Consider the following 23,184-nt stretch of genomic DNA (forward strand, 5'->3'; position numbering starts at 1 on the left):
TACTTCGTAAGTGACAGAGGCATTTTATTGCAGTTTATATAAATGGTTACATGTTTTTCTTTACATACCAACCAGATCAACAGGCTGGGAATATTTAGGATAGTATCTATTTCCCAAGTTATCACTGCACAAAGGAGTATATTAAGCCCAAACACATTAAGTCTTTCCCTGTCATACAATGTATTTAATAGTTTCTGTAATGTAGCCATTTCTGCAATGGTTTTGTCAGGTAACTGATATTGTTTTGTTTTCTGCTGGCATCTATTGCTACGTGAATTCCAACTTTATATGATAACTTACTCATTCTGACGCTTAGAAGGCATAAAACTATCTATTATGCAGCAAAGAAATGGAGTCACAGAGTATCAGTTCAGTAATGAAAAGCATCCAGCCACCAGAAGAAGCTTGAAATTGACACATAAAACAATGTTAATTCAATAGTGAACCAAAGAGGCACTTGCATGCTGCATTTAAAAATTTTTAAAAGAAATAGCAGAGTATGTATCTGTGAAGTAGAAAATAAAATAGGAAGTTGTACTGCAGCTCTTTAAGGCTATTTCTTGGATGTTTAAAGATCTGACAGTTAAACTCAGCTTGTGAAGATGAAATTACATAATATTGTTCAGAACATTATATTGACAAAAATAGCTATGTAAGGCTACATAAGTTAACAGACAATGTTTTAAGGAAGAAAGTTATTTCAAAAGGAGAGAAGCTTACTGTGTTTTCATTTATTATGCCTTTGGATAATATCAAAATGGATCAAAAATATTTACTGTCTTTGATAATATTTTAAAACATGAATCATATTGCTTTTTCCCGAGAAAGGTTATAAGTATTTTTCTAGTACAGATAATTATCACTAGTTAGTACTGAGAAGGTCCTGAGTGAATGAAATAATTTTCTTCTAGATATTTACCCAATATACTTTTGAGATATTTTTGGTATATTTATTTACTTTACTTTTAAAATAACAACAAACAGCTGCATAACATTAAGCACTAACACTATTTAAAAAGTAGCAGTTGAGATAAAGCAAGATTTCTGAATCTGGACTAAACAGTTGGCACAGCCTGTTGTTTCTGTTTAGCTTTTTCTTTGGGCATATTAAAAACCTAATGTATTTCATTTCTTCCCTAGATTTTTCTTTTTTTAATAAACAGTCAAACAGCAGTCAGAAATGAAAGATATATCAAAAGCTAGATTCGCATGGTTTTTATGACGGTGGATAGAGTTTAGATTTTTGAAGAGCTTGCTGACATTAGGGATCATTTCTAAGTAGAATGACAGATGGGCTGAACTCTGTAGCTGCCCAAACTTGAAAAAGTTCACGAATGAAATCGTCTTTATCAAAATGACAACTCTCAAAATAGCTGTTGTGGTCATTTCCTTTGTGTCTCTGGCTAGCTCACTACTCTCATGTCACCTTGTTTCCTAGAAACTGTACCACATACGCATGTGAAACATTATAAGCTGACCTTTCCTGGTTCTCATGAGCAAGCCCTCTGCCCCCATCACAGTCATTTTTTAATTGTTATTGTAAATTCTTTTTTGACCTCACTGTTCCCAAGCCACTCCAAGGAGAATTTGTTTAAACTGTCTTCCAGCTTGTTCAAAATCACAGTGACACACTTCCCAAGTTTTACACTGCTTAAATTCTTTCCTTGCAATTTCTACTTTTCTATCATCATTACTGTGGAGGCACAAGCATCTTACATTCTTTTAAAGACATGTCAAGAAAGATCGTGGTTCTTGTTTGTTTTGATTTGTACGTTAACCCCCAAAGTCCTTTCCATTTTGTCTGTAAGTAAGTTCCACAGGATGTTATAGTACAGAAGTTGCTACTGGCTGATTAGCAAGTAGAAAACTATTTGTAAGGAGAAAGGGTATTTTTTGTGCACCTACTCATTTCTTTAATTATTTCCCCCACTTCCCTGACTCCCAGCTTTTGCACTGATCTTCCAAAGCCCTTCCCTGATGAGGTTCTTCAGCTTGATATTGTACTTCATTCAGCAAGGATTTAAGCTGCTGAAAATTAATTCAAATTGCTTTGGCTTAGGAGATGTATTACTCAAAATACTTGAGAGTAATATACAAACAAAGCAATCAGACCTTGAAATGAAAATTCATGTAACTTAATCTTCTAGCTCCCTGCCTGTACATTTGGCACATCCATCAACATTGTATGCAAGACATTATTTAGATGAATGCTACTTATGATCACATTCTTTAGCATTATATGCTTTCTGTAACTTAGTAAAGCCTGAAAATACACCTGAACTTGAAAAAAAGGAAAAGAAAAAAAGAAAACCAGTCTTTCAAACATAAAGCCATGCTGTCCTTCAACTTGCAATTTTACATCACTTGAGACATTCTCATTAGTGGCAAAACAGCTCAGGCATTAAGTTTTGAATCTGACTGTGCACACACTTCATAGTTTACTCACCTAACTGCATGAATCTCAATACTTACAGCCTCAGAGATCTTAAATCATTGTTCCAGACTCAACATGCATTAAGGAAACAAACAAACAAACAAAAACAAAGCAGAATATACTGAGATTTTCTCTTCTATAAATTGTTGTATGCACTGAGAATCAGAAAAAATGTTAGAAAAAACTCTATTAGATCACTTACCAAATTCAATATGAGTTGTGGCTATGGCTAATATTACTTAAAACAGAAGATAATTTATAGAAATTGTAATGTTGAAACAGAACTCTGCAAGTTCTTTTTTGCAGTACCTTATATACTGTAATCTTCTGGTTTCACCAAGTTAATTGAAATATTCAACCCACTTGAAGTTTAACTTGTATCCTTTTAAACCTTAGTTATTAAAAGAAACTGAAGGAGAAAATAACCAGAAGAATGAATAGAGGAAGCAGTAACATAGGGAAACATCTTAGACTGACGCATCATCTCATCTGTTTACTTCATAATACATCTCTCGGCTCAAGCATACACTAATGCTGAATCATCTTCACATGATCAAAGATTTCTACATCAACTTCTGCAGTCAAAAGTATAGTACCTCAGATCAACATTTCTTGAAGGGGACTCATTTGATTTAGAAAAGGTTCAACTTCAAAAGAGTTATCCAAGCCAGCCTGAACCCAGGCCATCTTCTTTGTACATCATCGTACTTCTTAAAAATGTTTTAGTTCAGGTTAGTCTAGAAAGGCAGTTTCAAAAGCATTATCATTTCTTATTTTCATGTCTTAAAACCTGAACTGAGTTTCCATACAGCTGAGTTAGTATTTTTTTCATTAAAACTTCAGTTTCTGGGAAATTTGAGATTATGCTTTTTACAGCTCAAATCCATCTCATTTTCATACAAAGCTACTTGTGCTGACATTATCATAGAGGTGCACCTGAATAAAAAATATGCAGTATGTAAGTTTTAAGAGGTTACTAGAAAATATTTAAATAATGCTGTAGTTCTGGTCATCAATAATGGATGTGATTCTCTGAACAGTAACATAAAATGTGTTACTTAATAAATGAACTGCAACTAAGAAACTTAGCCTGAAAGACCATGCCAAATTCATACACATTATTCATAATAATCATTTAGAAGATTTCACCAGCAAGCAGAATTTTATAGTAGTAAAATTAATATTGAATTTTATTTTTCTAATTGTCGTGCCTACAGAGTCCTAAAACAGTAAGTTAAAATGCAGCAAATCTTTTTGCTCTTAGTGTAGAAAAGTGGCTTATAGTCCACGTCCACCCCCCCGCCCTTCCCACCCCCCCTCCACATTCATCTCCCAATCCCCCAGTAACATGATACAATAGTCTTGAAAAGGGCTTTTCCAGAAACTAAGGATACTTGAGTTACTAGGGCACTGGAGAGTTTTACATATTATATGAATGCTACAAAATGGAAAGCATTCATATTTAAAACCTGACTTGGATGAAATCTTAAGATAGTTTTGTCTTTCTTCTCATCAAAACATCCATACATTCTTTGTTATCTTCCCAGGATATATATTGTCTTGACTCCAGCTTAGTCTTCCATGATTTACTAGCTCCTTCCAGGGAATGGTTTGAATTTTTCAAGGAGGCAGATGAATTCTGTAGAAAAGTCATGTAAGACATAAATGTAGTAAAACTTGTTAATCTTGAGTATTCTTTATTCAAGATAACAAAAGCATGGACAGCTGGCTTTCATCCTTCTCATCTACTTCGGAGAGACTAGATGAGTTTAAAGTAGCAATATTTCAAACATAAGAGTATTTCTAGAGCTCCTTCAGCTATCATTATACTTCAACAACACTAAGACTATCCTACGAGATCGCTGCTCAATCTATGAACACAACTGATCACTACCTATTTCTACCATATTCAGACAAGGGTAGTGTGCATGTATGTCCCTCCCTCCTAACAGTAACTGAGATTCAGCAGAACCCAGAACACATGTGACAAATCCAGAAGTCTAAAGCCACAATGGGTCAATGTCCTCAAAAGGCTTCTATAGTCTGCAATGTTAAAAATGTTGTTTCCTGGGGATAACTGAAATCTGTATTTCCAAAACATAATCTCATATACACCCCTTGGTGTTCATCATTTCTAAGATGAGAAGTAATGTAAATAACTAAATTTGAAATAATTTTGAGCTGATGACAGTTTCTCGTGTACATTTTTGATATATCAGTTTCCAGGAAGACAAATATACCATGCCACATTTGATTTAAAATTAAGGGCGTTCGTCAGATTCTGTGTTCATAAAGATAGGTGTTAATTTAGATAAGATTCCAGTGAATAATTAAGATATTTTGAACTTAGACCACAGGCACTTGATGATTTATTTTAAGACTAGTTTTATGCTTATCAATTTCTTTTCATTCTCAATTAGTTCTTTAGTGTTGCTTTGACTGATGTTATGCTATTAAATTTTGTCGTGTGCTTATAGGAAAGAAATCAACTGACAAGCCCTTTCAAAATTAAAATTCCACACATCACTGTATTCATGCAAAACTCCTTAAGTGCGGCTTACTAGCAACAGTTTGTGGAAAAAAATAAAAAGTTAGAATTCTATTTTTCTTAACTTTTTATTTCTAAAAAGTCTTACCTGTAGGAGATCCCCAGACTCTTCAAAGAATATTGAAATTAACACTGTTTTTCTTGTGGAAAGTAATTTCCAAAGATGGATCTCAAATTAAACGATAAATAAGATGTAGAAATCTGACTGAAACATCATCATAAGACACATTATGAGCTTTTCAACTAGAACAAAAATTTTTATGAGCAAATACATATTTCACCTCAAGTCAAGTAAGACAACGTGTTCCTTTCAAGTTATTTTTCCTATCTTGTAATGATTCTCTGAGCAAATCAATGTATGTTATCCTCATAACATGCCTGTTATTAGAGGAATGGAAGAGTCAGGTTCTTGTTTTGTAGTGGAAATACTGAGTCATGGCTTGAAGAAGTGATTGAACACCTAGTAGGAAGGCAGGGCCAACCCAAGGAATTTCAGGTGCATGCAGTGCAGCTGAGTGGCCATAAAGGGAGGAGGCAGGATTTACCCCTTCCCAGACATTATTTAAGAGTTGGCAGGAGAGAGGAGTGTCCCCCTAGAGATCTCTGTATGCTTAAGGCCTTCTGAATGTAAGTAGTATCTTTCTCTTACTGTTATGCTCCTTGTTGCTGTGTTTGAGAAAAACCTTGCTCTCTGCAGCCTGGGATCTCACTGCTCTGCTGTCGTTGTTGTGCTTTCCATTGCATTATGTGTTTATCTTCAACTTTTTATTTTTTTAAAGCAGCTATTTCCAGTATTAATTCCTAATATTAATATCTGCTTTTAGAAGGTGGTTACTGCATGTTTCAGACAGTTTACAACGCTATTGTTAACTTATGGTTAACTATATGTGAGTTCCCTTTACCACAGCTCTTCCAGAAGCTATAGTGATATCTAATCTTCTGCAAAACTCCTTAATTTGAAGCCAAACCTAAATAGTTTATTAATATAAAGGAAGGAAGAAATTGCATCTTATAGGAAGTATTATTTTTCTGAAATTTATCTTGAATTATTTTAAAACTTTAAAAGTTTTTAAAAATCCCATGGAATCCTCCTTGAAAATCATTTGGTTCATCCTAATATTTTGTTATATTCCTAGATGTTTTGTGATATAAACTCTAAGTTTATAATCTAAATAAATTAGATTTGTCGCCATTCTCAGTATCTAAAAATAACAAAAAACTGTGAAGTAAATGATATCTATACACAAAATAAAGCTCTATCTAAATGTTTATTTTTAACTAGACTTTTGGTGACACACTTCCAATTAAAAGAGGATGGGACCTCCAAACCACTGAATTATATTATGTAAAAGTCAAACAACCTAAAAATATATACTTCTATGAAGTTTGTGAAAAGTCAATTCCCTTGCTGGTAAGCAAGTAGGAAAATATCACAGGGGCATATAAATGCTGCTCTTACACCATACCAACTTAGAACTGCACTTTATGTCATAATCAGATTTACAGAATGCTTGATCTCTGAACTCTGGTTGAGTTAGGAAAAAAGAATATGCTGACTTAAATGCTAACACTTAATCATACAGAAACAATTGATTTTCATTAAAGCTTTCATATTAAGATTCTGCTGCAAGCTTCTGATGAAGGAGAAGGAACTAAATTTGAGTTGATTTTGACCTACTTTATGTTCTTGATCATGAATGGTTTCCAAACGTGTAAACTAGTTTATGTAATGAGATTCAAGTAAAGCATGAGGTACATTCTATCTTTACATACACTATGTACCATTGCTATAGGAAATATTATTCTAAAGTCGACATTAAAAACACCTAGCTGAAGTATATACTGTGGAATAAAATCAACAGCTTGTTCTACTCTGTTAAGATAGTATTTTCTGTTGATCTGGAAAAGGTAGAATTGCTTTTGAGGAATTCCAGTGGCAGATAGTGGAGACTCAAAAAAAAAAAAAAAAAAGCTTAATAAGAAAAAATCCTGAGCCCATCTCTTCTCGAGGGGAAGAAAAAAAAAAAAGCACCAGAAAAGGCATACTAATTTAATAACAATAGTAGATTTCTGACAGTTACTACCACCTTCGTAACAGTTTTTATTTCTCTAAAAGTAAAAATTTAGGAAAATCTGTATTTCAAAAACATGAAGCATATACTCATCTCATTAATATCTAAGAGAAGTAATTTTACATATTCTTCATCACTGACATTGAATTTGTTTAATGTAGTTATTATAACTTAGAACAGTTCATAGAAATTAAGATATTGATCACAGTGCAAAATTACTAAACTAGAGCCCAAAAAACAATCATTTTCTTAACTCCGCTTGCTTATTTGCTTCTACTGTAATGGTTAGCAATAAATTGAACAGTTATTATACAAAGAGTTCACACAGTATGCTTCTGCTAACCTCTATCGTTTTATGGGAAAGCCTTATTTACATTATAAATTTACCAGACTTGTTACACTTGTGAAAGGCTGGTTTTACATAGATTTGGAAGAGTTATTTGAAAATTTATATTCTAAAAATAATAATAATAATAATAATAAAACAAAAACCAAAAAACACAACTTACATGCAATCAAACTCTCCCCTGTTTAAATTCTGTTTAAATTTTGTTAAAATTCTGTTAAAATTAAATTCTGTTTAAACCATTATCCTATCACAACACACCCCACTGAAGAATCTGTCCCCTTCTATCTTACAGCCCCCCTGTAGGTACTGGAACTCCGCTATCCGGTCCCCCCAGAGCCTTCTCTTCCCCAGCTCTCCAAGCTTGTCCTCATAGGGAAGTTTTCCATCTCTTGGATCAATTTTGTTGGCCCTTCCCTGGATGTGCTCTAAGAGGTCCACATCTGGATCCTTTACTGAGGACTCCAAATCTGGATGCAGTACTCCAGGTGAGGTCTCATCAGTGTGGAGTAGAGGGGTGAGATCACTTCTCTCAACCTGCTGACTGCTTCATACTCACTTAGATTCCACTAAGTTTTCCGTAAGTAATCTTTCCCATTCAAAGACTACCAGTGAACTCCACAAACTGTTGCATTAAATCAGGATAGAATTATCCAGGATGTAACATAATGGAATAATTCTGAATGTAACAGGAAAGTAACGCATTTCAATTTCTGCCCCTCCCTTTACTCCTTTCTCCAGAATAGATACCTTTCTCCTCCTAAATGTTTCCCTTTGTGAGACTGAAAAAAACATCTCTGCTATTCAGTCATTATTTTTTGTGATGGAAAAGCTACTACAAACATCCACTGTGATATAGCCCATGTATGATGTAAAACTTCAATTGCAGATGTAATTACTGAACATGTAAAAACTTCTGAAAGTAAACTCCATTTACAATAATATCTCATCTATGGAACAAAACTATAAACAAATGTTTGTAATTGCAGAAGAGTTCTAAATGGTTTCATTGTGAGAAAAGACAAAGCTCAATTCTCTTTTCCTTAATCTGGCTGTTGGAAAAGTAGAGGAAAATTTTGCTTAGCAACATCCACGTATTTACTCAAGGTGAGTAGAATGCTTTGTGTCTTATGGGCTACAAATTCCCTATAGCTATTCTGAGAAGTATGTTGTTCTAAACTATATTTAGTTCCACTATAGTTCATACATTTTTGTCCTCCAGAAGATCTCACAAGTCTTAATTGTATCTAATGGTCTCACTTGCCTCAAGCAAATAGAATCAGAACCATACATTTTCTCCTTATTTCCTTGAACTTGTTAACAGTGATGTTCTTGTTCATGCCACTATTAAAAACAATGTTGCTATATTACTGAAACTTTGCCTGATGTGTTGTCAAAATGATATTTGAAATCTGAACTTGTATAGCTTACATATGAGTAAATATATAAAGCAATAAACATCCACATTCAGCAAACTGAATCAATGAAAATAAGGCCCAGACATTTTTTCTTAAACTGTTAAAACACTATAAGATTTACTTTGTTGATGGGCGGGGAGAAGTGGAAATGAGTGTTAAAAAGACTTGACAAACTGATGTGAAAGAAAAGAGTTGTGGTTGGACCTGCAAAAAGTTTATTTCTTGTGTGAAGCAACCATTTAGGTTAATTTATTTCATAGAAATAGTCATTATCAATATGTAGTATTCAGGAATTTCAAGTGACTTAAATAGTGGTGCAAAGATATTCAAGAATTAAACTCAAAGTTGCTTTTTCTTTCTCTATTTTACTCTGCTGGATTCCTATATTTAACCTTTTAGTACAATTCAGATAACCCTGGAAAGTTTGTTTGAATTTGGAGTAAAATTGCATCAAATCTAATTCTGAAAGATTACTGGATAACATTACATAATACAATGCTACAATCTTTCTTCTCCATTTCTGAAAAGCAGATTTTTCTTTGGCTTACAGTTACAAAAATCCAATTTCATACATAATCAAAACAAATACAGGAAAATAAGTTACTAAAACAGCCAAGGGAATGTTCTTAGAATATAAAAATCCACAGATTCCACCTTAGTGGCTTCTAGTATTTTGCTTTCACCAAATAAAAATTTTTACATTTTTATGAAACTTAAGATTTGTTGTTTTTGTCTGATTATTATGCCTCAGATTCCTAAAAACAGGAAAAAAATATGTACCAGTTTTGTTCTAAGATCTGAGCAAGGTTTTCATGTGACATTTCTGGCTTAATTTCTTGGGGAACTTAATTTTATGACTAGGGTTTGGACCAATACAATGCAAAGTCAGTTCTGAGCTGAAGCCACCAAATCTCAATCTTTCTTCATAGGAGAGGTGCTTCAGCCCTCTGATCATCTTAGTGGCCCTTGTCTAACCCTGTTCCAACAGCTCTGTATCTTTCTTGCACTGGGGGTCCCCCAGGCCTGGATGCAGTACTCAGAGGGGACCTCACAAGAGTCAAGTAGAGGGGGACAATCATCTCCTCTCCCTGCTAGCCAATGCTCTTTTAATGTATCCCAGGATATAGTTGGTATTCTGGGCAGCAAGTACACACACACTGGTGGCTCATGTCCAGTTTTTCATCTACTGTGACTCCCCAAGTCCTTCTCCGCAGAGCTGCTCTCAAAGAGTTCTTCGCCCAGTTTGTATGAAAACCTGGGATTTCCCTGAACCAAGTGCAGCACTGTACACTTGGCATTGTTGAACCTCATTAGGTTCACATGGGCCCACTTCTCTAGCCTGTCCAGGTCCCTCTGGATGGCTTCCCTTCTTTCAATGTATTGACCGCATTGCTCAGCTTGGTGTCATCTGCAAACTTGCTGAGGGTGCATTCAATGCTATTGTCTATGTCATTGATGAAGGTGTAGAGGAGCACCAGTCCCAAGACTGACCCCTGAGGGACATGTCTTGTGATGGGTCTTCACCCTGACACAGAACCATTAATCACAACCCTTTGGCTGTGTCCAGCAAGCCAATTGCTAATCCATCAAACATCCCATCCTTTAAATCTATACTCCAATTTAGAGAGAAGCATGTGGTGAGGGACCATGTCAAAGGCTTTGCAGAAGTCTGGATAGATGATGCCCATCACTCTTCCCCTGTTCACTGAAGCCATTACATCATAGATAGCCACCAGATTGGTCAGGCACAATCTGCCTTTGGTGAAGCCGTGCTGGCTGTCTTAAATCACCTCTTTGTCTTGTATGTTTCTTAACATAGCTTGTTGGAAGACCTGCTCTGTAGTTCTCCCAGGCATGAAGGTGAGGCCCGTGTAGTTCCCTGTAGCTATCAACTGATGTACGTATCAGCTGAACATGAAGGTTTTCCCTAATTTACTGATATGTATGAGAGACTGGTAATGAAACTCAGCAATCAGATTTATTAACAGTAGTAAGGAAATTTGATCAAATGCAGGCAGCATTACTTTCATCTAGACTGCCAGCACAAAATATTTTTCTACGTAATTTGGCAATTAAAATTTTGGGGAGAAAAGCTAACATACAGAGCTTTCTGTTATTCTAAGGCATTGAAGTACAGCTACATTTCCTTTGTCTCTGATTATCTTTTCCGTAGTATAGAGAATAGTTTATAAAACTTGTCAGATTATTTCAATCAATCATTCATATCCTTTCTAGATATTCTACTTTCCTTATGAGGTCACAAGCGACCATGGCATGAAACTCAGGTCAACAAGCAAAGGTTTGAAAGGTTTGAATGTTTAATTTCATAATCTTTACATCTTTAGAGGGAAAAAAAGTTTAGTATAGTACTATGAATCTCATACATGGTGATGTGTTATTTAACATGAGGTAAAAAGGTAATGGTAGTACAAACATCCTTCAGATTGCCCAAGGCAGAGGCTGTCCTACTCAGGATACCGACATTTGCAAGAGCAATGGTGCACAGCCTTGGAAAATCATCCAAATAATCTGTTGCCACAGGCAGGGCCATACACATCGAAATTATTTCTGCAAATGGGAGCATAATTGGTTTCCTCCCTGATATTACTGAAAATTGAACCTGCTTTGTAGAAGGCCCCTGTAGAATTGCATTTTTTTTTTTAAATTAGTGTTACCACTGGGAAGTTTAGCCAGATCTCCTTTACTGTATTTCTAGTTTGCTGCTTCTTGTCTTAAAATCATGGAAGAGGCCACTCTGATTGCTCTCAGCAACATATTATACTTATTTGAAGTCTTACACCTTTCCTCAGTCTTTTCCTTGTTTTCTGCAGCATTTTTTCATAGCTGCTATCTGAACAGTAACTGAGCCTCTTGAAGTGCTGGGAATCAGAACGAAAGGTCAAATTAACTCCTCTATATATCCTGTAAAATGCAAAATTGCCCACTTCTTTAATGCATTCCAGCCTAATGTTTTCTTCTCTACAAGTGTCAACACATTGTGTACTTACATTAGTGTGCAATGGTGGACCAGTATATGTAGCAAACGCCGCTACAGTATTATAAAATAACGAAAATATTCTGCCTCTTCCTGAAAGGGACACTCTTAAACAATGTCTGTTACTTATTCTGTAGTAAGGATTGCAGTTATGCAGAAAATTGACAGTAGATAAACATGAATTAGCACCACAAATTAAGGATTTTCAGTGTTGCTCCCCACAGAACATAAGTTATTGTGCATAGCCTGCTTCTGGTTTCAATCAGAGTTTCTGTGGATTTCTTCACTGCATAGCATTTGGCTACTCAGACAGACCTTCAGCTAGCTTACTGGCAAGCTTGTATCCTCAGTAACAGCTTAGACTTTGTATGATCTTAATCTAAACTAATGAAAACCTGTTTAAATTTCTCACAGTATTCAGTCACTAATGAATGAAGGAATCCTTGACTTGTTCTGTTATTAAAGCATAACTTCAGAAAAGAATTGAACAATGTAAAAGATTCTGTAGGAAGGCCTCCATCCTTGCTGAATTATTCCTAATCTCAGAAAGGCTGATCAGATGTCATGAGATAGTGTGAAAACCTTCAGAGTTAAATAAATAAATACTACCCCTCAGGATTAATGATCTTGATCATCTCTTTCCTTCCTTGTCCTCAGTGTTCATTCTGCATTCCAAAAATAGGTGTATTTCTTACTTAACCTGTGCATGTACTAAAACAATGCTGTGCCAGTTTAAATGAAGCAATATCCACAGTAGGTTTCTGACCATGATGTCCAGATCCCATGCTGTCCATCCTCATCAATGTATATTTTTTTGTATGACATCTAAGTTACTAAGAATATTTTTTTTTAGTATACACTCAAGGCAATATATTCTGCTGGCTTTTTCCTTCCCACCAATTAGGACTATGGATATTTTTAGGAACTTTCAAGCTCTTTCTCCATGTGAACACTACAGTTTATGTACTTATCCTGTAAATACACATTTTTAAACAGAATACTTAGTTAGAAACAGGAACACCTTGCCAGGACCACACAGTATGTTTGTGATTGTGAGACAGGACAGCTTTATCAGCTTACTACATTTAATGAGAGAAGTAGGGCCTCATGGCAGGACCACATGCTTTGTACCGATTGGAATTAGGTTAGGGGGCTGTATATTCACAAGACATTTGTTACATTTACATTTAATATCTTGGTTCATTAGAAAAAGCCCACATTTCAGATTGTTTAATGACAAACTTTACAACATTTTATTTCACTTAACAAAGCTATGATTCATCTCTTCTGTTTAAGTGTTGTACTGTCTACTGTCCAGTTTCTAATTAAGAACTGCTACACTGAAAGTCAGAATGCAGTCACCAGTTTAAGTAGAAACCATATATTTCATCGTCTTGTGAGGTCTTTGTTAAATTGTGCGTTACTGTTGTTGCTCTAGGAATTAACACTGCTTCCTCCATAAAAGATGGAAGTATAATAATCATTAGTAAAACTGTTATGAATCTGTTGGCATTTTTAAGCAGACAATAAGTTCCCTCAAATCAACAAGAAGCTGTCATGGAATCATGTCTCTAAAAGGAGAAAGCTTGAATCTTATCAGTCATAATAGCTAACATAAAACTAACTTCTCTTATTATTTACCTTAATTCACAGTGGTCAGGAAATTTGCCTCCCTCTTGTTCGTCATTCCTTACTGTTCTTTTCTACAGGTCATAATATTGCTTGCAGGGATTAAATGCAATTTCAAGTCTTGCTGAACTGGCAACTTCTAGTTTACACAACAAAATTGGAGATGGGTGTGTAAGATTTCTCTTTCAGAAGTGACCTGATTGGATTACTGAACTCAATGGTTCTGCTCTTCACATCTTTCAGTGAGATGCCTGCATAACACAGACTAAAAAACATTGTCCAAATGGAAACCAAGGAATTGGAAAAAAGTGAAGTACAATATGTTTATATATTAAAAGCCTTTTTTTTCTTCAATAGGCATCCTCCCATGGATGTTTGCGGAAAGAAGGTGAATTATTTAAAGGCATGATTTCTCAGGTTTTAGTTTTATCTCTAATTACTCTTAACTTGTTCTTTAGTGATGGATTTTAGAGGAAACTCCTTGATGCTACATCTCTTATAGCTGGGAAAAGATATCAATACAAAACTGTTTTGTCTTTCTTCCTTATAATCAGATTTCATTTCCTTTATAGTCTAATTTCTAGAATGATTTCTAAAGTTGACAAATGACATAAGTCTTGTTTTGCATCAGTGTTTTAACATATGTACTGGTCTTCCTCTCAAGCGAATGTGCCTGCAACTCCACAAGTACAGCACACTCTGTGACAAGATTATCCTAACTTTCAAGCAACAAACAGAACGTGCAGGGAGCAAACCTTAGTAGTGCAGGCTAAGAGGCTGCATGTTCTAACTCAATTTCTCTTCTCAGCAAGAACTTTTGGAATAGTTGAAATGAAAATTTCCATGTTAATATTTGAAAGACCATTAAATGGAAGAAACAACAGCAACAACAAATTCTCATTTCCATATTTGAAATCTGTTTTGCCACGTTGAGGTTTTCTTTACAGTTGCAATTAAAATTAAAATGTCTTAGTTTGCACAGCAAAGATTTTTTTGATTACTCTACAGCATTAGGCCATCAAAATAAGTTTTTCAAATGCTATGTGAAACATACAGACCTTGAACATCTGGAAGCAGTGTCACAGAAGAGTTACATGGCTTTGTAGATCTTTCTTCTTGCAGTATTTCCTGTGTCAGATAATTCACTGGATTCTTAAATATCTTATTTTGTCTTTTTGTCTATTTAAGATTATTGCCTGTGAAATTTAAGGATATTTAAGGCAGAATTTAGCAAAAATGCCAGTAAGTCTATGAATAATTCTGCAGTGGGTGTAAATTACTCCTCTTTCTTAATTGCTCACCTTCTTTAAAATGCCAACTGCTCTATCAGTAATTAAATTGGAAAAAAAAATGGACAGAATCATACTTTTATTTGTTGCACACACATCTACGAGCTGCACAGACTCTATCATTTTGTTAACGTGGTATATCAACCATAGACTTATCAACTTTTCTTTTGGGAAGATAGCATTTATTTATATATTTACATCTTTAACTACAGCCAGCACTTATTGCTTGGAACCAAATTACTTTCCAGACGTAGGTATACACTTTATCATTTCTCTGTACATCAGCTTCCTATCTTGTCACTGCAGCAGATAAAAGTGTGTTGCTTAGTGTGAGACAAAAAAACAACAAACTTTTTTTCCTCCTCTAGTATTATAGACGCACAAAGATTAAGAAAAAGCAAGAAAAGCTGCTCACTAACTGAATACTACTTCCATAGAACAGCAACTAGAGTTGGAGTGTTTTTTTCAGGTAGCATGCTTGGAAACAGAACCAAATCAAATGGGCCTCCTTCAGATAATTAAAAAAAAAAATCAAGTCAAAACATATATGCACCTCAAAAGAAACCAACCAAGAAAAAAAAAATCCACATCAAAACAAAACCACTTCTGTTTTCTAAAGATAGAGTCAAAAGATATGCCAGAAGTCCCATCCCTTCCTTGATGGATTAAATTGCCTTAAGCAAGAAGAGAAGACCAAATGCGGCAAAAAAAAATATCTGTGGCAATTACTGCCATGTGCTTCTCTGACTCAAGCTGCAAACAACAGAAGAAAACTTTGCAGCTGGCAAAGGCATTACAAAGAACAATTATGCTGATGTAGTTAAATATTTTCCAGTTCAGATAGAAAGGAAAAGAAAGAGCCAATACATCAAAAAACCTAATGTAGTCTAGTCAAGAATTACCTTAATTAAGTCTTGAAATGTTTGTTCTGAAGTAAACTATCTTCAAACAAAACTATGAAGGTTTTGGTATGTCAGAGGCACCTATTCATCATTTCATGAACACTTCGAAACTACAGCCATTAAATTAAGAGAGTGTACTGCATTATACGTGGCATAATTTACAGGTCAGTTCAACTACTAATAATGTTAAAGCAATAAAAAACCTTCAACTTCAGCCTTTATAGTTGGTGATAGAACCTCAGTTTCGTGTTAACCTAAAGAAACATGATAACAGATAGCTAATCTAATTTCAAAGCAAAAATTTTTCTGTTCCTTGAAGATATTAGTATTGTCCCCCCCATTCCAAGGGAAACAGTAAATATGAGAAAAAGAAAAATTTCATACAGTATTTCCTCCTAAAATAAAAATAATATTAAAGTATAAGTTAACACATCTCATTTCCTGAGACATATCAGGAAACCTGTTCCTAAGACATTATGAAGAGTGTATAAACATTTCACTTACTCTTTCATTCTTAAAGTCCTACTTGGTGGGGGTGGGGAGGGAGGGCAGAGTAGAGGAGAAGGAGAGGGAGGTAATAAAAGTATGATATGTTTTTAGAGGGGTACAGTGTATTGTGGAACTCATTCTCCTTTTTTGAATGTATGCAATGCAATAAAATTTAGTTGCCAAGTATATACGTTTAAAGTATTAAATGTCTTCATTGTATATTCCTTTAATGCAAAAACTAATAGTGGCAAATTATTTTTGGCCTTGAAAATACTTACAAAAGAGGTTCTGCATTCTTTAAAGTAGATTTCATCATAGGATTTTAAGTAGGTGTGTATCTGGACTGGCACTGGTATAAATAATCTTAAAGATGTCCATAAAGGTTTCATTATGGGCAAACCCTCCAACGTAGTATCTGATTAGTTTGGTTCTCTACTCAAGCAAGGCTTTTCTTGTCCAAGATAGTGAGATATCCATCACGAAAATAAGATAAAATACCCAGTCAGAAACATTGTCATTTGAGAATGCAGTTTTGAGACTGTATTTCTGGAGTCCTTATCATTCAGTACTATTTGAAAATCAGTGCTGAATTTGCTGAATTTAGTCTACATGCACAGAGAAACTTTGCCATGAAAGAATAGAGCCTGATAAATGCCTCCTTATTACAAATCACTCCTAATTCCATTAAATTACATGAAGATGTCTTAACCGGTGCTTTTCACTACTAAATTAGAGGCATTCATGAGAGAAAGCCAATGCCAAGTTTTCTTAAAAGAATAGCTAGCAACTAGCAAAAAGGACCTTGATCAGGCATCCGCACTTCAGCTAAAAATAATTTCATTTCTAGCTTGTCTTTATTGTATAGTGTAATATAAGGTAGCTTGCCAGTTTGTTTGGTCACCTGCAGGATGACTGCTCATAAATTGATCCTTTTGATAGATTTACTCTTTTAACAGTCATTTAATTTGGATAATTTCATTGTGTCAGTAAATTGCTAAAAGAAATGGTTTAGTCATTCTCACTGTAATCCCTGAAGTTAATGCTGCACTGGCACTTTCATAATATCTATCACATTTCAGATGCATGCAGTCTGAACGTAAAAATTTACCTTTCAGCCACATACCAGTATTAGTTTTTGTTCATTATTTTTAACCCCTTCATTTTACATTTACATCCACTAAATCAGTTTTAAAGAGTCTAACAGAAACAAAACAAAAAATGTTTCAAACGATAATACACTTCGATTTACTCCTTTTTACAACATACTACACCTTTTTCCATAGGTATCTGAAGGTCAGAGAGCTTAGAAAAATTCAAAAATCTTTTTATCTACTACAGAGAAAAGCTGTAGCCACCAGCTTACTGTTGACTGAAAACAAAAGCTCGTGGGATCAGATAAAACTGAAAAGATAAATGCAGTGAAGAATCCCAATGAGAGAACAGTAGCTGATATTAATGTTTAATTAATTAATTCAGATATATTTATGAATAAATGCAGTTCTATGGTTCCAATGGACTTCATCATTTGCTTGACACGTTGTCACATTTATCACAGGAAAAGGAAGAATTTGCAGTTATTAAACGAGGAAGGGTGTGGATTCCCACTACTTACAAGCCAGGATTTAATCCCTGTTACACAAAATCTGCCCAAAGATATGGGTACATACTTCAAACTCCTTTTATTTCTCATCCATCACAGATGAGTAATAATAGTCAACAATCACAATGAGATCTGAAAAGCCCTTTTAATTCCTACTTCCAACTTTAGATAAACATGAATGACAGTCAGATTCAGAGATGCAAGAGTGTAATTGCTATCCCATCACTCACTTATCTAAAATAACGTTTTTATCCATTCTAATGAAAATAGAGTCATACTAGTATCACATCAATGTGTATTTTTGTACACATACACAAGCATGTAGGTTCTGTAAGTAACAAAGAACAACCAATTCAATTTAAGCTGTCCATCAGTAGACACATCTCTGTTTTCATCAAAGATTGTTCCTCCCTGCCCTTTCTCCTTCCTTTTCTGGTGCAATGATTTTTACTACTATGGTTTATGCCAGAAACCTGTCAGACAAATAAAGTCTTACTTATTACAAGCAATAAATCTATGGTTTGCTTTTCAATCCAGTATGAAGCTGTAGAAAAATCTTAGAGGAAGAAGAATTTTTAGTACAAAATGAAATAGGAAAGTATGTAGGGCATCGTTTTGGTAACTGGAGGAATTTAAACAGATGGGTAATAAACCATTTACTCATTGAGTTTCATTAAGAGTTTAGACTGCCAGAATAAAGTGTTATTTAAAGGAAGATTTTTTGTCTTTCCATTGACTCTGCATTAAGCAGCACTATACTTACAGAGAAAGAGAACTTGTAGAGACCTTAATGTACCTTGGAATAATAAAGAAATAACACATCTTGAATTTTGCTTTCTCTTACAGTCTGTTATCACCATCCATTTTCACTGAATACCCCTCACTTCATTCACTCTCATCATAAATCAATCAAAAAACAGTGGTGCATTACTTCTAGCTCTTACATATTACACTTAGACTTTAAAAAAATAAATTCTCATGTTGCATAAGAATAACAGAGCAAATCAACTATTGGTATTCACTGAAAACCTCAAAATACAGAAGGTGGAGTACCTTCATAATTCACCATTAAGTAAACACGTAAAATATTTGTCAAGTATTTCTGCTTCAATATAACCGGAAGTTAAAATGAAAATAGAAAGATGTGAAAGAAAAGAATTTAGCTTTCAGAAGTAATTGATAGACTCCTGTACAAAGGGTAATAGCCATTTTACTGATAAAACAATTTTTCTAGGTGTCTAGCAAATAATTCTAAAATTTTTTTTATACTTCTCTGAAGCCCCAGTTGTTTCTTTCTTATTCGTTGCATTGTATGCAACCAACTAAATCTACTTTGCAACTATCACTTAGCACTTCTATTTTCATAGAATAGTTTGAGTTGGAAGGGACCATTGAAGGTCATCTTGTCCAGCTCCCCTGCAATGAACAGGAACACCTAACATCTAGATCAGGTTGCTCAGAGTTCCATCCAAACCTCGAGTGTCTCTAGGGACTGGGCCTCCACCACTTCTGAGCAACCTGTTGCAGTGCTTCACCAGTCTTAAAATATTTTTATTTATATCCAATCTAAATCTCCCCTCTTTCAGTTTTAAACCCTTTCTCTATCTCCTGTCACAACAGACCCTTCTAACCTATCTGTCTCCTTCTATTTTACAGACCCCACTTTACCCCTTCTGTCTTACAGAACCCCCCTTTAGATATTGAAAGGCTGCTATCAGGTTCTCTAGAGCCATCTCTTCTCCAGGCTGAAGAGTCCTCACAGGGGAGGTGTTCCATCCCTTTGGTCATTTTTTGTGGCCCTCCTCTGGACATTCTCCAACAGGTCTATGTCTCTCCTTTACTGAGAGCTCCATGTCTGGGTACTGTACTCCAGGTGAGGCCTCACCAGCAAAGAGTGGCTGTGAAGGACAGGAACATCTCCCTTGACCTGCTGGCCATACTGCTTTTAATGCAGCCCAGGACATGGTTGACCTTCTGGGTTACAAAGCAAAATTTCTGGCTCATGTCCAGTTTGCCATTCATCAGAATTCTCCAGTTTATTTTGGCATTGCTGTGCACATTCCTTTCCTTCCCCAGCTTGTAACAATAGCAGGAATTGCCACAACTCAGGTTCAAAATCTTTCACTTTGATGGTATCTTGTGCTTCATATGTGTTGACTGCACCACACATCTTGAAGTCATACATGAACTTGCTGAGGATGCAATCAATCCCACTGTCAACGTCATTGATGAAAATGTTGAAGAGCATCAGTGTCAGTACAGACCCTTGAAGGACATTGCTTACTACTGATCTTTATCCAGACACTGAGTCACTGACTGTTTCTCTCTGTGTACAGTCTTGCAACCCATCTCATCCATCTAACAGTCTACCCATCAAGTTCATATCTTTCAAATTTGGAGAGAAGTATGTTGTGTTTGATGGTGTCGAAGTCTTCACTGAAGTCCAGATAAATGACATCAGCGGTTCTTCCTGTGCCCATTGATGCAACTACACCATCACAGAAGGCCACCTACCTTCCAGGAAGAAGAGGGACACACCATAATTGCTTATATAATCTGTAAATAAGCAGCTGTATGTCATTGTTTTTGCTTGGAAAGGGGTGCCAAAGGAGCTTCATCATCCTAGTAGTGTACCTTCTTGAAAATTAAATCAAAAGCTTTACTCTAAGCAGCATCATTGAGATCATTCAGTACCTTCTAAAACAAGCTGACTTCTTGTTTTTTTTCTACTTGCAGCATTCCCCGAAGAGGAACACTTTAGCCAACATATAGTGGTTCCATTTTCACAAAACATCAGAAATCATAATGAAAATCTTGATATACTAGAAGCATAACTTCACGTCATGTAAGTACAAGCACAGTCAACCAAAGCAGAGGAACACTGATGTTTAGGTAATTCCCATCCGTATTTTTAGAAAAATATCAGTGTTACTCACTTACTATCCACTGAACTACTCAGCACCATCCTCCTCCTAAACACACATACAGTATCCCAAGTAACTGGTAAGTTTATCATGCTCAGTGAGCACCTCTAGTACACAAAGCATAGCCTTTGTTTGAACACTTCTGGACAATTCCACAATTCTGATTTTGTTGTTACAGCCATGTGCAACAGAATTGCCAGGTTACAGCCTAAACCAATCTTTGAACACCAGGTGAGAAGTCATGGCTACCCTAGGGATCTCAGGTGCACACAATGCAGATGAGTGATTAGAAGGGGCAGAGCCTCAATTCGCCCCTCCTCCTTCATTCAATCCACCTTCATTAAGATTTAACAGCCGAAGGAGCAGTATCTTTCTGGATAGCAGTTATGCTCCTTTTGAGTCCTTGCTAAAAGAGGTGAGCTAATTTTCTTTCTTTGTTACCTGCTATAACTCTGTGGTGCTTGTGTCTTATTAGAAGATGCTTTCATTGCATTCTTTTGCTGTATGTCATGCAAATTTGTTTCTTATTACTAGATGATGTTTTCATCATGCTGTCTTTTCTTGCTCTTCATGTCTATACTGCTAGGTAACCACCTAAGATTAATTGTGAATGTTTTAAATTGGAATCACAGAATGTTTTTCATAGCAAGGTAGGTGACACATGAAAGATAGTCAAGATCCATTGCTTCTTGCTGTCAGAAAGACAAAAGTCATGCAATGCTTGGTTTGTCTTACTTATGTAATGACTTTACTCTTGTATGTATCTTGCAAACTTAGTTGATAGTGTGAACAGATTACAGGAAGCAGTAAGACAAGCAGAGAGAACTTTCAGTTAGAAACATTCAGGAGGACAAATACTTGTTTAACTGCTTGATTATGTAAGCATATTCATCCCACTACAGAATGGTTGATGTTGGAAGGTACATTTAGAAATCATCTAGTCCAACACTCCTTAAAGCAGGGCCACCTAGAGCCAATTAACCAGTACTGCGTCCAAATAACCTACTGAATACTGCCAAGGACGGAAATTCCTTAATAGCAATCAGTCAACAAACTAAGCTTAAGTACAGCTCTCTCAGGTGGCTAGTTCTTAAAAAAGACTAGAAATTCTCACTGCACTGATTTTCTATAGTAATTATATTTTTTTCCTGTTTCCTTCAGATATGATCATGGTATCACTTCAAATGTGAAATTATCAGTAAGCATCACTACTCAAAAGGCAAAAGAATAACTAGATAATGCATTCCTGATTTGTTTCAACAGCTGTTGGTTGGGTTTTTTGTTTGGTGGTGTTGTTTGGTGGTGTTGTTTGGTGGTGTTGTTTGGTGGTGTTGTTTGGTGGTGTTGTTTGGTGGTGTTGTTTGGTGGTGTTGTTTGGTGGTGTTGTTTGGTGGTGTTGTTTGGTGGTGTTGTTTGGTGGTGTTGTTTGGTGGTGTTGTTTGGTGGTGTTGTTTGGTGGTGTTGTTTGGTGGTGTTGTTTGGTGGTGTTGTTTGGTGGTGTTGTTTGGTGGTGTTTTTGTTTTGTTTTTTTTTTTTTTTAGCGAAGACAAGCTAGATGAGTTCAGTTAATAACATAGCAGTTTTGCCTCATCCCTTTTCTTAAGGATTAAGTGTGTTCTGCAGGGTCCACATGTAGAAATGTGAGGACTACCACTTTGTCACTCTTTGGTCTGAAAGTGTGTTTGCACAGATGCAATGCAGACATTGTTATCTAGTAAATATATTTGTCATTAACATCCTAATATTCTAAGCCACATTAAAAGATCTGACACTTCACAAAGCTGTCCTTATGAAATGTACAATGTGATTTTCCTATCTGGCCATTCAGATTCTAAACCATGACTTAAAGGTCAAATGCTGAGATCTTACACGGGCAAATGTTTTGGAGAAGTTTCCCATTGAGGCTTCTGTATCTGGCTTTAACCAGCACTCAAGTCATTAATTCAGTTTGAACATAACTGTAGAAAAATGCTTCAATCTTCTGAATTTTTGGAAGTTGGAGAAAATTCAGAGTTACTCGTTTTATTTCTATTGTCTAGCATGTTGTTAGAACTGTACTTTGGTTACTGCTTTTAGGTTTCTGATCTGTTCAGTTTTTTCTCGCTGTAAAGTTACCCAGTGGTTACTGAGGAAATCATCATCATTCTCCTGCTCAAGAGGATTTGAATTTCACCTTTATTCTGCTGCTAGGTATCTTAATACATCCTGCTTAGAATGTGAAGTCACAGTTCATTTCATGCTTCATTAATAGAGCAGGAAATCTTATGAATTTATAAAATGCACGCAAGTACAGAACTATCCTAGCCCATGCTTTTAGCTAATACTTTTTTTTTTCTTGTGAGCTCTTATTTCCTTCCTCCTTTATCCCCTTCAAAAGTGTTGCAAGCACAAGTTACGGTAATTGTTACAAGTGCATGCCTACATGCAGCTACTACTGCTATTAAGTACCTCAAATGATCCACCATTTCAATGGTATTGATAATGATCTGCTACAATTAACCAGCTCACTTGCTTTTCTGCTGTTCTTTAATGCAGCAG

This window comes from Tympanuchus pallidicinctus, unplaced genomic scaffold, assembly GCF_026119805.1.
Source record: "Tympanuchus pallidicinctus isolate F22 unplaced genomic scaffold, pur_lepc_1.0 scaffold10, whole genome shotgun sequence".
In the NCBI taxonomy this organism is placed as follows: Eukaryota; Metazoa; Chordata; class Aves; order Galliformes; family Phasianidae; genus Tympanuchus; species Tympanuchus pallidicinctus.